This window comes from Paroedura picta, chromosome 18 (assembly GCF_049243985.1).
Source record: "Paroedura picta isolate Pp20150507F chromosome 18, Ppicta_v3.0, whole genome shotgun sequence".
Taxonomy (NCBI): domain Eukaryota; kingdom Metazoa; phylum Chordata; class Lepidosauria; order Squamata; family Gekkonidae; genus Paroedura; species Paroedura picta.
Window position 1 is genome coordinate 5,945,331 of NC_135386.1, and position 15,560 is coordinate 5,960,890.

At 45.6% G+C, this 15,560-nt stretch overlaps 1 long non-coding RNA gene across 1 annotated transcript; it reads right to left on the reverse strand.

The window, feature by feature from the left end:
• Positions 1–2,169: 2,169 nt before the first annotated feature.
• Positions 2,170–7,660, reverse strand: LOC143827609 (uncharacterized). Its single transcript, XR_013227363.1, has 3 exons — positions 7,538–7,660; positions 5,509–5,636; positions 2,170–2,297 (listed from the first exon to the last, which is right to left on the reverse strand). It is a non-coding gene; the product is annotated as an uncharacterized LOC143827609 (long non-coding RNA).
• Between the last annotated feature and the right edge of the window lie 7,900 nt (positions 7,661–15,560).

Below are 15,560 nucleotides of genomic sequence, written 5' to 3' on the forward strand. Positions count from 1 at the left end.
TAGCACCTTTAAGACCGTCAAAGATATATTCAAGGTGTGAGCACTCTTCCTCAGACTAAATGAACAACTATCTTAAGTGTAGAGATACAAGGCAAAAGGAAATTGTGGCAAATTAGTAAATTAGTAAACTGTGTCATAATATTCAAATTAAGCCATACAATGCCATATGATAATTCTTTGCTAAACAGCTAATCAGTCCTTTTGAGGTCAGTTGTAGTAAATTCCACATATTAATTAACCTTTGGGTGAAAAGTACTTCCTTTTGTCTGTTCCTTTTATCCGGCAAGGGACAGAAATCCTTGCAGTTCTACTTGGGGCTGGAGAACACAGAAAAACTGAGATATGGTGTTTTGGTGGGGTCGTTCTTTGGAATGAAGTCTTTTGCTACCTTCTGTCAAGGGAGGGCTATTAAGTCTAAGGCCTTTTTTGAGAAAGAATCTGGAGGCCTTAAAGGATTCACATAGCCAATGGTATAAAAGATGGGGCAAAATCTGACAACAAAGGTCACAACTGGAGATGGGCAGCTGAATGGGCCGGGATAAAGGATTGCCTTTTTGTCTTGCAAATGCCAACCATTGGAATGGAAATCTCAAAAGAGGAAAGTCTGCAGTTCAGAGAGGAAAGCAGCAATAGTCCTGGGGGAAATGCCTATTTACGTTGTAAGCAGAGAATCACTATTTCCTGTTAACCTTTCTTTCCCAGGAAGAACTGTAGGCCATTTAGAAAATCTGGGAACAAGCTCTTCTTTGGGAAGGGGTTTACTCCTTTGTTAGACAGATAACCAGAGAATAGTCTAAGGTAATGTGTCAATATTATGTCAATGGGAGGGGAACACTTAGGAAATTACCTTCTAATTGACTGGATCCGCTCTCTGTTCTTAAATGTTGAAGCTCATCTGAGTGTGAAAAAGGTATAATTGCCAGGTCCCCCCCCCCCCCCCGCCTCCCAGCCACTAGTGGGGAAGGGCTGCCAGATCCAGATGGGGATGGAGTCCAGGGACCCCAGAGGAGTATCATGCCATTTTCCTAAGCTGATCTATGTCTGAAGATAATAATAATGAGAATTTTATTTTTATAACCTGCTCTTTCCTGGTAGGTTCAGGTAGAGGAGTTCAGGGGGATAACCATATTGGCATGAAGAAATAGAACAAAGTTTGAGTCTAGTGGCACCTAAGACCAATCAAAGGTAAATTCTGGGTATCAGTTTTCGTGTGCATGCACACTTCTTCTGATTCCCAGAATTAAACTTTGTCGGCCTTAAAGGTGTCCCTGGCTCAAACATTGTTCATCAGATGAACGCATCCCTAAATATAAATGTCGGTTTCCTTTTTTTATGTCATTTGTTTTATGTGATCTGTAGAAGTGTGCATGACATGAAAGCTTATACCTAGAATTAAACACTGTTGGTCCTAAAGGTGGACTCAAATTTTGGAGATGAGCTGTAATTCTGGAGGCTCCTCGGGCCCCGCCTGGAGGCTGGCATCCCTAGCTGGGGGGCGGGATCAGAGCCCTGTGCGTGTGAGACTCAACATATTAGAGAAGCATATGCAGTATGTAGCAAGAGTTGACTTCAGGTCTGCTTCACCATGCCAGGAGAATGAGGCGATCGGAGAGTGTGATCTGGGAGACCCGAGTTCAGATCTGCCATCAGATGTGAAACATATTAGGTGACCTTGGGCTAGTCACGTTTTCTAGGTCAAATTGACTTGATGGCATTTAACACACACACGAAACCTACCTCCTAGGGCTGTTTTGGATATAAAACGGGCAAAGGAAAACTATATCCTCGGTGGGGTCAGAGAGATTGCGAGGGCAAATCAGTGGGTGTGAAAGAAGACCTCTACCCAAGTCTTTCTGCCCCTTATCATGGCTCTTACAGGAAATAAAGCCAACGGGAAGAAAATGGCCCACAGTGACCCCTGCAGGGAAGACTGAGAAAGGTTAGCCCCCCCACCCACCCTGCCCAGCTGCATTTCCATGGCTGGTTTGGAAGCATAGTTTTCCTGAGGCACTTGGATGCCTGTGCCCAGCCCTCATGGAAATCAAAGTACCAGAATTTGACCGTTAAGAGTTTGAAGTTACTCATTCCTGAAGTCTTCACAGGATATTGATGGTGTGGAAGACTATGACGGGGTTTGCCCAGTCATCCTGTGTCTGACTCACCATTTCGTGGCCTTTCATGAGTCTTCTCAAGCGATCACTGCTTTTCCCCCTCTTGGCAGCCTGTCCGTAGGTTGGAAGTTCTATTCTCTTTCTGCAATGATTTTTGTAGTGCTGCAGATGGCCCATTTATGTTCCCTGCGAAGACAAAGCTTTCTTATTCTATTCACAGGGCTATAAATGCGAATGGGGGCAGCTCAGCCCACCCCTTCCTCCCACAGAATCGAATTCATCCTGTTGCCTGCACTGCAGAAAGCGATATTGTATACAGTAATGTTGATTCAAGGCAGTGTGGCGTAGTGGTTAGAGGCTCAGATTGAAATCTCAACACCACCATGGAAGTTTACTTCAGGCTTGTCCAGAGGTGGCCAAACTGTGGCTGTCCAGCGGTCTGTGGACCACAATTCCCATGAGCACCTAGTGGTAATCCATGGATCTCTGGAGAGTCACAATTTGACAACCCCTGGGCTATGTTTGCCTATCCTGCCTGATGTGGTTGTTGGGAGGATAAAATGAAGGTTGGAAGAATGATATTCTTAGCCACTTGGGATCCCCAATGGGAGGGAAAGTGTGGTATAAATGTGTAAATAATACAGCAATTTATAATACAGAACTTTATAATTCAGCGTTTAGCAGGGTTTGATTCCACACTCCTCAACGTACAGAGGAGAGGAACAGAAGGCAACTATAAGCCACTCTGAGACTTGGGTAGTAAAAAAACAGGGTACAAAAATCAGCTCTTCCTCTTTTTCATAATTATAGTCAGCCTTGAAGACGACTATGGATTATTGGATAGAACAGTGATTGTGGAACGGGTTAATTCCTTACATGTATGTTTTCAAAGTTGTGGCGGTGGCTTGTAGGTGCTTTAGTTCTCTTTAATGACAATTACTTCCAGTTTATTTAGTGTTCCTTAAGGGAACTTCCCCGTAAGCACTGGTGGAGGTCCCGTTGTCACCTTCTCACATTGCTAAATCCCCCAAATTCATATCTAAAAACATCTAGTTTGGGTAACGTTAACTAAAGACTGCTGCTTATGCTTCTCCTATTGCTATAGCTTCCTTTCTGCTATAAGCAAGAGGCTACTGAGATCCTCACTGGTATATACAGATCTTGGTGCTGGCAGGACACGCCTTTTGGCAAGTCTCCCGTTTTCTGGCTAGGAAGATTGTACAGGTTCCCCAAGCAGCTCATTCTTGTAGAAGCAGTCAGTGTGAAATCTCTGTTTGACTAAGCAGAGATTAGTTAGATGGGGAGGCGGGACGTGCATTTTCTGGGGACTGGAAATCCCTGGCACCACGTCATAAAGGCACTGGAGCAAGAAAGTAGACTCCTCTGAAACACGGTTCCGGAAGAGAGTTTTATGGATACCGTGGACCGCCAAAAAGACAAACCAGTGGCTTCTATTTATTTGTTTGTTTGTTTGTTTATTATTTTAGATTTATATACTGCCTCTCCTGGCAAGTCAGCTCGGGACAGTTGACAACACGGTAACTTTTGCAGTATTAATTAAAAACAATTAAAACCAGTTAAAACATTTCCTGGAGATTCCATTGCCACAGTAGTATCCAGCAGTTGCCAAGAATATGGCACCGCCGTGCGCCAGCTGGCTGGGAGCGTGCAGTTAATAAATACGATAATAAATAAAAAATATAATAAATATTTCCGGGAGGAGTGGTCTGTCACAGGAGGGGGAAAGCTCTACTACATTACTGGTTATTGGCCCCAATCAAACGCCTGGCGGAAGAGTTCTGTCTTGCTAGCCCTCCAAAACTGAGCTAACTCCTGAAGGGCCCGCAGCTCTTCCGGGAGCTCATTCCACTAGGTAGGGGCCAGGACCAAAAACGTCCCAAACGTACCTTCTAGATCAAATCAAGCCTGAACTCTCCCCAGAAGCTAAACATGACTAAAATTTCTTGTTATGACCGACATGCTGTAATAAAATTCTGATTTGACTAAACTGAAGCTATCATATTTTGCTCACATTAGGAGAAGACGAGGGTCACTGGAAAAGACGACAATGCTAAGAAAAGTGGAAGGTAGCAGGAAAGAGGAAGATGAAACATGAGATGGATTGACTCAACCGAGTGAGTCTGCAATAACTGAGCAACAGGACGTTTTAAAGGACATTCATTCATACGTGATTTGATGGAACTTCACACACACAGAGAGAGCAGTTGGAAATCTGTCTTCAGCCCTGGCTCAAAAACCACAATAGTGCCCTCCTCCTCAAAAGCGAGTGTCCTCCAAATTCCACCCACTTGTATTCTCTGAAGAACAGCTTTGTTCTAAAAGGATCGGTTTGTGCCAGTGGAAAAAAATCTTTCAGAACAAACCACACGGCCATCTATAGAAGCGGAAACAAAATCAAGGTCTGTGAGAGTCAGGCTAGATAAGGTCGTTTTAGAGGTTAGCCGTGTTGATCTCCAGGAGAAAAGCTAGACTTCCTTAGTGACCCACAAAATTTGTGGGATATACTTGGAGTCAAAGTATTTGACAGAGAGAGCTTTGACTCTCAAAAGTTTGTATCCTGAAAATCTTGTTGAACAGCCCATTCAAGTAATATTTGTTTGCTAACAGTTCAGAGGTGCTGATTTCTATATTTAGTCTCACATTTCACCGTACTTATCCACTGACATGAGAAACAGTGGAGGTCTCCTATCCAAGTCTTGATCAGCCTTAGAGCAAGGCTTGGTGTAGTGGTTAAGAGTGGCAGCCTCTGCTCTGGAGAACTGGCCTTGATTCCTCACTCCTCCACATGGAGCCAGCTGGGTGGCTTTGGGCTAGTCACAGTCCTGTTAGAAGCTGATCTCACGGTTCTCTCAGAGCTCTCTCATCCCCACCTACCTCATAGGAATTCTGTTGTGGGGAGAGGAAGGGTAGGTGATTGTAAGCCACTTTGAGACTCCTTCGGGTAGTCAAAAGTGGTGTCCCAAAAAAATAAGCTCTTCTTCTGTTCTCTAAAAGCTAGCTTGGTGTAGTGGTTAAGAGCGGTGGCTTCTAATCTGCCGAGCTGGGTTTGACCTTGGACTTGTCACAGCACTGATAAAGCTGTTCTGACCGAGCAGTAATATCAGGGCTTCCTCAGCCTCACCTCCCTCACAGGGTGTCTGTTGTGGGGAGAGGAAAGGGGATTGGAAGCCGCTTTGAGACTCCTGGTAGAGAAAAGCAGCATATAAAATTAAACTCTTCTTTTTCTTCTTCAAAAAAGGTGGCAGCATCGGATGCTCGCCAATTTGGGCCTGGCAGAAAGGTTATGGAGGAAACCACTGATTTTTCAATTCACTTCTTTAGAAGCCATGCCATGCGATATTGGTGGCTCCATCTAGCGAGAAAAATGTGCAGTTACCTCAGATTTCCCTTGGACTTCTCTCTTGCTCTTCATGTGCCACCTGACAAGCATTCACCTCAGACCTCTCTCCTGCAGCTGCACTGACCATCCAAGAAACATCCTGATCCTGATCAGCTACCATCACACTGTAAAAAAGAATTACACTAGTTAAGAGTGGCAGCCTCTAATCTGGCAAGCTAGGTTTGATTCCCTGCTCCTCCACATGCAGCTAGCTGGATGGCAGGGCTGATGGGATTTGTAGTCCATGGACACCTGGACAGCTACAATTTGGCCACCCTGCAAATCTATGGTCTGTCTCCAAATCTCCAGGTTTCTCCCAACGTAGACTGGGAAGCCTGAATCACAATGGATCTCTAGCATAAAGAGATCAATTTCCATGGAGAAAATGACAGCTTTGGGAGAAAGAATGGCCCTTATGCCACTACACTCTATCCTCTCTATGCTCCACCCCCAAATTGCCAGGAATTTCCAGATCTGGTGTTGGCAACCATAAGTCCAGCATCCTCTGTCACACAATGGTTAACAGGCATGGAGTCTGAGGCCTTTTCCTGATCTTTCACCCTGGCTCTGGAATCTTTCTGTGTATATAGAGGTTTCCTTCAGTCACCATGGCTAGTGATCACTTTTCAGGGTACTAATTCTGGTTTGGGAAATTCCTGCACATTCAAAGCTGGAGCTTGGGGAGGGCAGGGTCTGGCGAGGGGAGGGGCCTCAGGGGGAGGTATAATGCCAGAATCAAAGCTCCAAGATGAGAGCCAGAGTGGTATAGTGATTAAGAGTGGCAGACTCTAATCTGGTTAACTGGGTTTGATTCCCCACCTCCTCCACACGCAGCCGGCTGGGTGACCTTGGGCCAGTCACCATTCTATCAGAGCTGTTCTCGCAGAGCAGTTCTCTCAGAGCTCTCTCAGCCCTACCTCCCTCACAGGGTGTCTGTTGTGGGGAGAGGAAGGGAAGGTGGTTATAAGCTGTTTTGAGACTCCTTTGGGCAGTGAAAAGCAGTGACTGGCAGGTTTTTAGAGTAGCAAGGGAGTTCATATCAGTGGCCAGTTACCCAAAGCACTGCAAAACAAAGACCGGTTGGATAACCAAGTATTTCAGAACAGAGGGATTTTCCCAGGCGGCTTTAAGCCCAACAGGCTTAATTCTGGGTATGAGCTTCTATATGCATGCACACTTTATCATATATCCGACAAAGTATGCAAATGCACGAAAGCTTACATCCAGAATTAAACTTTGTTGGTCTTCAGGGTGCCACTGGACCCAAATTTGGTTTGATTGCTTCAGACCAACAGGGTGACCCACCTGAATCTAACAACCACAGTGACAGATGTGAGTCCCACAGGAAAAGAATGAATGCTTCTTGTTTGTGAGCCTGGAAAGTCTTAATGCAGGGGTGGCCAAACTGCGGCAGGGGCTCATGGGAATTGTAGTCCAGGGACATCTGGAGAGCCCATGGGACCAACCTCGTGCAATTTGTAGAGCTGCCACTAGAGGGCAGGCCCAACACATGTTACGACAACACAGACGCACTTCTCTGGATCCAAGTTTTCCTCAGGAAGAGGGCAAACGCGAAACGTCACCCATGGAAATTATAAAGGGTGTGACCCTTAACCACCCTGACTTGAAAGGAACTTGAGTCTCACTGACATCATGAGGCCTTTTGCAAAACAAACACGTCTAAGACTGAGATGGCCCAATTTTGGCGAAAGGAGTCCTTTGGTCTAACTCGTTTGCCTGCGGATGGGATTTGCCTATTTGAGGGCCAGTTTAAGCAAAGCTGCACCTTTTTCAGTCCTTGGGGCTAAGGAGGGTGTAACGCTGCCTAAGACGAAGACGACCGAGGCAAGAAGCTTTATTAAAATGAAAGGGGCTGTCGTTGATTATCGGCACGGTAGCCCCCATGGACATCCGTGTGGCATTTTACAAGTGACAGAAGGAAAACATAGATCTCTGCCCCGAGGAACCTACAGCCTTATAGGATTGATGAAAAAGATCCCAGCTGGAAGATGGATCTAGACCCTACCTGGAAGATGGCAACCCTAGTTTCACAATGTTATAGAACGGCCATTTATATTCCTCCCCAGCACAGTGTGTCCGTCCTTCTGCTTTTAGCTCAAGATCCTGAAGTCATGTCCTCGAGGCTGGAATCGAATGCGATGAGAACAATGGCTAGAGTCGCTGAATTAGCAGAATGTTCAGGTAGCATTACCACTGCCGGCGCATTCAGACATCATAAACAAGCTGGATTTCCCTCGTGATGGGCACAGTTCAGCTCCTGCGCTCCCTCCCTGCTTCCTTTGCCCACCGTCCTTCTAGAAGCATTACGAAGGTTAAGGCCTGAAAACCTAGGTAGCCGTGTTGGTCTAAAGCAGCAAGGGGAAAAAAAATGAAGTCCAGTATCTGTAGCTGGAGAAGGCTGGAGAAGGAATAAAACAGTTCCTGCGGGCCTGAATACCTTCCAGTCATCACGTCAGTGTCTAAACATGGGTACTTCAACAGACTAGGACACGGGTTCGAATCCCCACTTGTGCCATGGATGATTCCTGGGTAACCTTGGGGCAGCCAGCCTCTTTCAGCGCAGCCTACCTCACAGGGTGGTTGTTGTGAGGAGAAAACGGAGAACACGAGAACAGCGCAAGCCATTTTGGGTGTCCACTGAGGGATAATGGCGCAGTATGAATTAATTCATAAAGCGAAACGAAACAGTGCCCTCGCTGCTTTGAGGCCGCAGTGATTTCGCCACTGGCTCTGAATGTGGGCGAGTCAGGTTCAAAACGCCGTGGGTGGCCTCAGGCTATCTGTCTTCACCCCCCATCTCCCTCACTGCGTGTCGGCTGTTGTGAGTGAGCTTTCAAAATGTCCCTCTAAGCTCCCCGGAGGAAAGTCATTACGATCGGTATGTCTTGTCATGCTTTTGAATCTCACTTCCTGTTTCCTGTCCCTGAAACCAAAACACCCTGTTGCTGCCACACCGCCGATTAAAGGGATGCCTCAGCTATGACTCGGGCGGCTAGCTCCCCTCACGCTTCCTCCGAATTGTTGACTAGGGATGCCTGCCTGATCGAAGGCCACTTTTGATGCTGACATCCCTCGTCAAGAAACTCACGTTCCAGCAAGCATGACTACACGAGCATTTTGTCTGTGGTTTATCGCAGCTGTGCCTCATCTTCTCTTCAAAACAATCACAGTGGTGATAAATCCACAGGTTCAGGGACCAGGACAGTGGGACTCCATCCAGCTCTTTATTGTGACCCCAGCTCAAAAGTACAGGAGGCAAAACTGAACTGGAGAAATCCCACAAAACCCCAACTTATGCATACAGGGGAACAAATGGATCTTCCTGCCAGAGCTTGCTATTGGTTAGTTGATGAATCCGGCCGACGGGATCTGACCTCATGCTGGCCAATCGCATGTTCAGGATGATGATCCTGCCTCAGACTCAAGCTCAGTCCTCGGCAGTTCTACATACACAACAGGGAGGGTCTTTTCTGCCCTCCTAAATAGGTAGGTTGACTTAACAGTCACGATCTCTTGGGATGGGAAAGGGAACTGGAAAGGGAGGAGAACTCTGATTGGTCTTACCGTGCTTACCCCTCACCTGGTTCATTCATCCCCCACAGCCATGACTTCACCTGCCACTGATGCTGGACGTTGAACACGTGAAGCCGCCATATTGGGTCAACCCATTGGTCTATCAAGGTCACTGTTGTTTACTCAGAGTAGCAGTGGCTCCTCAAGATCTCAGGCCGAAGGCTTTCTCATCACCTACGACATACATATGTGTCATCAAGTCACAATTCTCTTGTGAGAACACCAGCGAGCAACTTTCAAGTCAAGCAAGAAGTCTCCCATCCAACTACAGACCCTGTGTAACTTCCAAGAGATGATGAGATCAAGTTATACCACAGCAGTTCCACGTTCCACCTCACCCTAATACCTGATTGTTTTAATGGGAGGTGTCAGGAATTGAACCAAAGACCTACGGCTTGCAAAGCAGAGGCTCCATCGCTGAGCCAAGGTCACTATGCAGGACACAACCCTCTCGCTCATCCACTGTCACCTGCCACCCCCTTGAACCTTCACAGAATCAAACTCTCCATCACACGGCTCTCCAGCCTCTGTTTAAAAATCTCCAAAGATGGAGAACCCACCACCTCCTGAGGAAGCCTGTTCCACTGAGAAACCGCTCTAACTGTCAGGAACTTCTACCTGATGTTTAGACGGAATTTAGAATCATAGAGTTGGAAGGGACCTCCTGGGTCATCTAGTCCAACCCCCTGCACTGTGCAGGACACCCACAACCCTATCGCTCATCCACTGTAACCTGCCACCGCCTTGAGCCTTCACAGAATCAGCCTCTCTGTCAGATGGCTCTCCAGCCTCTGTTTAAAAATCTCCAAAGATGGAGAACCCACCACCTCCTGAGGAAGCCTGTTCCACTGAGAAACTGCTCTGACTGTCAGGAACTTCTTCTGGAGGTTTAGACGGAATTTAGAATCATAGAGTTGGAAGGGACCTCCTGGGTCATCTAGTCCAACCCCCTGCACTGTGCAGGACACCCACAACCCTATCGCTCATCCACTGTAACCTGCCACCGCCTTGAGCCTTCACAGAATCAGCCTCTCCATCAGATGGCTCTCCAGCCTCTATTTAAAAATCTCCAAAGATGGAGAACCCACCACCTTCCAAGAAAGCCTATTCCCCTGAGAAACCGCTTTTTAAATTAACTTAATGTGCCCCCCCCCCACCTTCCTCCTCCGTGGAGACCCATAGGAGCCCTGAGTGTGGAATATTTCACCAACATGAAAAAGGCAGTCTGGTTTTGTCATCACTTGCTGGGCATGCTGGCTAACTGGTGAGCTGTCTTCGATCACAAGTTCCCTTTTATGTGGCATGATGATGCTTTTTAGGTAGGGAACATGTTGAGCGTTGTTGTTTTTTTTGCATGAACCAATCTGCGTTGCGTGAGTCATGGAACATTCTGGTTTTTTGTTATCCCTGTGGGCTTTCAGCTAATGCAGTCTTCTGAGCAGATTTCTTATCATGTTTACTCAGTTTGGAACTCTAGTAAGATGCTGTTCTGTAAGCAGAGACGGCATTCCTGTCTGTAGTCGAACACCACCTTTTCTTCCTGGATTACTCTCCTAGAGGTTAGCAATTGAAGGAAAGGCTAAGACAAGGGCCACTGTTGGTGTCATTTATTGCATTTTTTTGGTGGCCGTGGAAAATTCGGTTCGGGAAAATCAGCTGCTTAGATCCTGATGAAAAGGACAACCCAATGAAATGAAAGCCTTGGAACCGAAAACAGCCACGTTGTGGCAAATCCTGAAACAAATTATTGTAGACTATATTAGGCTGAGTTAACCAAATGGTCTTCTGGACCGACAACTGATCCCCAGAAATCGGTTCCTATGGGTAGGTCAAAGGGCAGGCTTTCTCAATCCGTGAAACCCTGGGGTTTCTCGTGGTCCTGGAAGGGTTTTCCAAATGGGTGGGGGTTAATTATTTTTTTAATATTTTTAAAATGTATAGGGCGATATGGGAGTCCTACCCCCACTCCCCCAAAATGGCCCATGATGGACCTGAAAGGGGTGGGAAGGGGAACGGCCCCAGGTGGGCATGTATACAACTATGCTTCCCGACAACATTCATTCATTCATTCATTCATTCATTCATTCATTCATTCATTCATTCATTCATTCATTCATTCATTCATTCGGATTTATGTGCCACCCCTCAGGGCAATCGACAAAGTGATAATAATGGCATTTAACGTTTTAACATGTAAGTGATAATAATTACATAAATGTTATAACATTAAATGCCATTAAACACCATGGGATCCAAGGAAATCCCTTTAGTGTTCTTCCGACATTGGTCAACAAGTATCCTAGCTGCAAGGAAAAGGAAGTTGATCAGTGTTTTTGTTTACATGGGAAGTTTTCATGGATAAGAAGTAGGGCTAGTTCAGTAGTAGGTTTTATTTCTTTCCCGGTTATTTTAACAATCTCTGCCAAATATTGATTCCCAGAAATTTGCTATGTGGACAAGACCACCAAATATGAATCATGGAATCATAGAATCATAATGTTGGAAGGGGCCATACAGGCCATCTAGTCCAACCCCCTGCTCATAGAATCATAGAATCATAGAATCATAGAATCATAGAATCATAGAATCATAGAATCATAGAATCATAGAATCATAGAATCATGGAGTAGGAAGGGTCCATACAGGCCATCTAGTCCAACCCCCTGCTCTATGCAGGATCAGCCCTAATGTTCCTAATTTGCCACATCATGTCCTATATATTTTAGTCATTCATTTCCCCTTTATCTACATTTTGAACGAATTCTTCAAATTCAGATAATGGTCTCTTTTTTCGAACTTTAATTTCCTTCTTTTGGATAAAACTGAACATCTGATGTTTCAACAGCCATTTCACCCCTTCATGAATCCTTCCTTCCATCCAGAGTTGACTGCTCTTATTTAAGAGCATAATATTTGTCTTCACTTCCAACGCCTAAAATCTTTTAAAGGTGATGTATTACACTGCAATATGTTTTGCATTTTTCTCCCCTCCCTGCTTTGAAAACAAGTGTGGGAGTGGAGCAGATGTTTAAATTCCAAACAGAAAATTATGCCCTAAACGTGTACATTGAGTTTCGCTTTGTTCTTCTGATAGCCAGATCAGGCTTTGCATAACAGCAACGTTTACCATCTTTTCTCATCCTTTTGAAAGCGTGGGATTTTAAATGCGGCTTGAAATGGCCACTAGCGTCTCGAATGAGCTACCAAGTTACATCACTGGCATCTCGATCCTTCAAGGGACCTCTCAATTGGATCAGCATTACAAGGACCTCGTGGTTGCTTGTGAAACCTGCCTTCAGACTTGGATATAAAACTCAGAGATCTCAATTCCGCCTCCCTTTTGTCTAAAGGAGCTTTGACCCTCAAAAAGCTTCAACCCTGAAGATCTTGTTAATCTCTAAGCTGATCCTGGACGCCAAACGAGCTGTTCTATTATAGACGTCTACCCTCTGGACACCTTTGGTGAAGAAAACTAATAATTTTTAACAGGGGCCCAGAACAGTCATGTTGAACCTGTGTTTAAATCAAGCACATCCAAGAAAACAAAGTTAAAATCTTGGCTACCTACAGATTAAGGCCTAGAGATCTCTCAGTATTACAACTGATCTCCAGACTAAAGAGATCTCCCTTGGAGAAAACAGCTGCTTTAAAGGGTGGGTAAATCCTACAGCATTCAGCCCACCAAGGTGCCTGCCTTCCCAAGCCCCTTCCTCCCCAGGCTCCACTCCCCAAATCTCCAGGAATTTCCTGAAGCAAACCGGACAGCCCTATGCATTGTCTATTCTGACTAGTAGCAAAATCATATATGTTATGACTGTTATTGACAGATGATGTTCTATGTTTCCCAAAATGTTCCATGTCAACCACCCTGGGCTATATGGAAAGGGCGGTATAATAAAATAAATAAATATTGCTGTTCTCTCCGGGGCAAGGGCTGTGTACAAAACCACCCTCCCCGCACAAGTTCCCTGACGGCACAAATTGAATGTCTTCATTTTTATCCCTCTGAGTTATGCCACTTGCCATGCCAAGCAAGAACATTCAATGGCTTCTGTTTCAGAGACCCAGCACGATTGCCCATGCTTAGATTATGTTTACTGCACTGGTTCACTGTTCAGTAGCTTGACTCTCAGAGAACTATCGGCTACATTCCAGGGGAAGCTGATTCTTATTGGCCGGCTCCTTTTGGATACAAGAGTGAAATGTGCCTCCAATTTTAATTATAATAAAGTATGTCCCGGCTCTCAGAAGTCGGGGGAAATTGCTGTGCTAACGGTGACTGATCATTTTGTATTAGGAACGGTATCGCAAGACTGCTTCCAAAAACAGTTCAAAAGCCGGTCTCCGATACGAACGGCTCGAGATCCCATTTTCATTCTCTCTAGATGGCAAGGTTGATTTGAAAGGAAAAGGATGGATGAGCTTATTGTGCCTGCGCAGAAGGAGATCCAGAGCTAGCCGCTTAATTTGACGTCTGTAATCTGATTTGGATCAGCTCCGTGGATTCCGGCTCACGGCTCTTCTCCGTTTTAATTTCCCCTCCTGCCGAATATGCAGATAAAGAAATTAATACTGGCATTATTCAGCATTTCATGGATTTGAGGCGTGTGTGCCAGATTATTATTTCTGGAGAATGACTACAGTGTTCCATAAGGGTGCCTTGTTTTGATTTACTCTGAATAGGTTTTTCACCCAGTTTCTCCTCCAATGACTCTGGATAGGATTTTATTTGCCAGTCCTAAGGATGTGTACTTAAAAGTAAAACCCACTGACTTTCAGCAGGCCTTGCTTCCAGGGAAGGTGGCACGGGACTGAGGCACAAATGAGCCCTTTAGTGGCTGTGAATGTCCGCAGCTCTTTAACCACTATACCACACTGGCTCTGTCAATCCCCTGCCTTTTTCCAATGGGGGCTTTTAAACAGGGATTCCGTGGGGGACCATACCCTTAGTGGCCTTAGGAAAGTGCTTCCTGTGAAGTTGCCCATTACGAACCAAGCAAGGCTGAAAACGCCCTTCTGTTTTTGGCTCTCCCGTTTTTCTCCTACAGCCCTCAGTTTGCAAGACCAGAGCAAGGCTGTTAGCGACAGGATGTTTTGGAGGACGTTAATTTAGAGGGTCATCATAAGTCAGAAGCCGCTTGACAGCACTTGACACACATAGACACACACACATAACTTCCTGCCCAGGACAGGTTACTCTGTTGTCATTAGAATGTGCGTTTCTTCATTCCTACTGGCTGGCTGCCCTCCAAGAACTGGCCAATGTACAGGATAAGTTGAACTAAGCGTTGTAGTTAGTGGAGGGGTCAGCTCCACAGAGGGTCGACTTTGCGGGTGGCGGCCCCATGTTCTTTGTCAATATGCCTTGGAAAAGGACCGGGAAGGGTTGTCAAGAGGCCCTTATAGTGGTGTCTTTAGAGGTAGACTCTGCTGTGCCGTGGAAGCTTACTTGTTGGCCCTGGGCTGGTCACATGCTCTCCCCTAACCTACCTCACAGTGTTGTTGTGAGGGTAAAATGGATGAGAGGAGAATGTTGTGAGTCATTTTTGGGTTCCCACTGGAGAGAAAGGCTTATAAAGTAACAACAATACTAACAATAACAACAACAGTAGTAATAGACCACTGATAACAGCAAATGTCACCTTTGCAAGGCAAAGGGTGAAACTGTCAACCACATGGTCAGCATTTGTAGTAAAATGGCTCAAACCAGGGGTAATCAAATTGCGGCCCTCCAGATGTCCATGGACTACAATTCCCAGGAGCCCCTGCCAGCAAATGCTGGCAGGGGCTTCTGGGAATTGTAGTCCATGGACATCTGGAGGGCCGCAGTTTGACTACCCCTGGCTCAAACGGACTATAAAGGGCATCACAATAGAGTTGCCACTATGTTGCACTGAAATCTTTGCAAGAATCTTTGCTTTCCATCAGCCAGAAATTCAGGGGAACACAAAACAGACAAGATTACAGAGAATGATGAAACAAAAATTATCTGGGACATCCAATTACCAACAGATGAACACCTGAAGCATAGCACCCCGATATTACAGTTGTTGTTGTTGTGGTGGGTGGGTGAGAAATAAATTTTGGATCATTTGCATTGTAATCCCAGGAGACAGCAGAATAACAAAGAAAGAACAGGAGAAGATCCTCAAATACCAAGACCTATGAACAGAGTTGGAACACCTCTGGGAGAGGAAGGTAACCATCATGCCAGATGTATCCAGAACTCTTGGAGGAATGCCTAGAAGTTTTGAGGAACACCTGGACACTCTGGGCATTGAGCAAACAACATCAGCTCATCTCCAGTAGACAGCGTTGCTTGGAACAGAGAGAATCCTGCAAGGTCACACCTGTAACTTGCTAGCTCTCAAATTGCAGAATACACCTACTATTGAAATGCCTGTCACAATTTTTAATCATCATCAACATCATCATCAGGTGGCTTGAGGCATAAA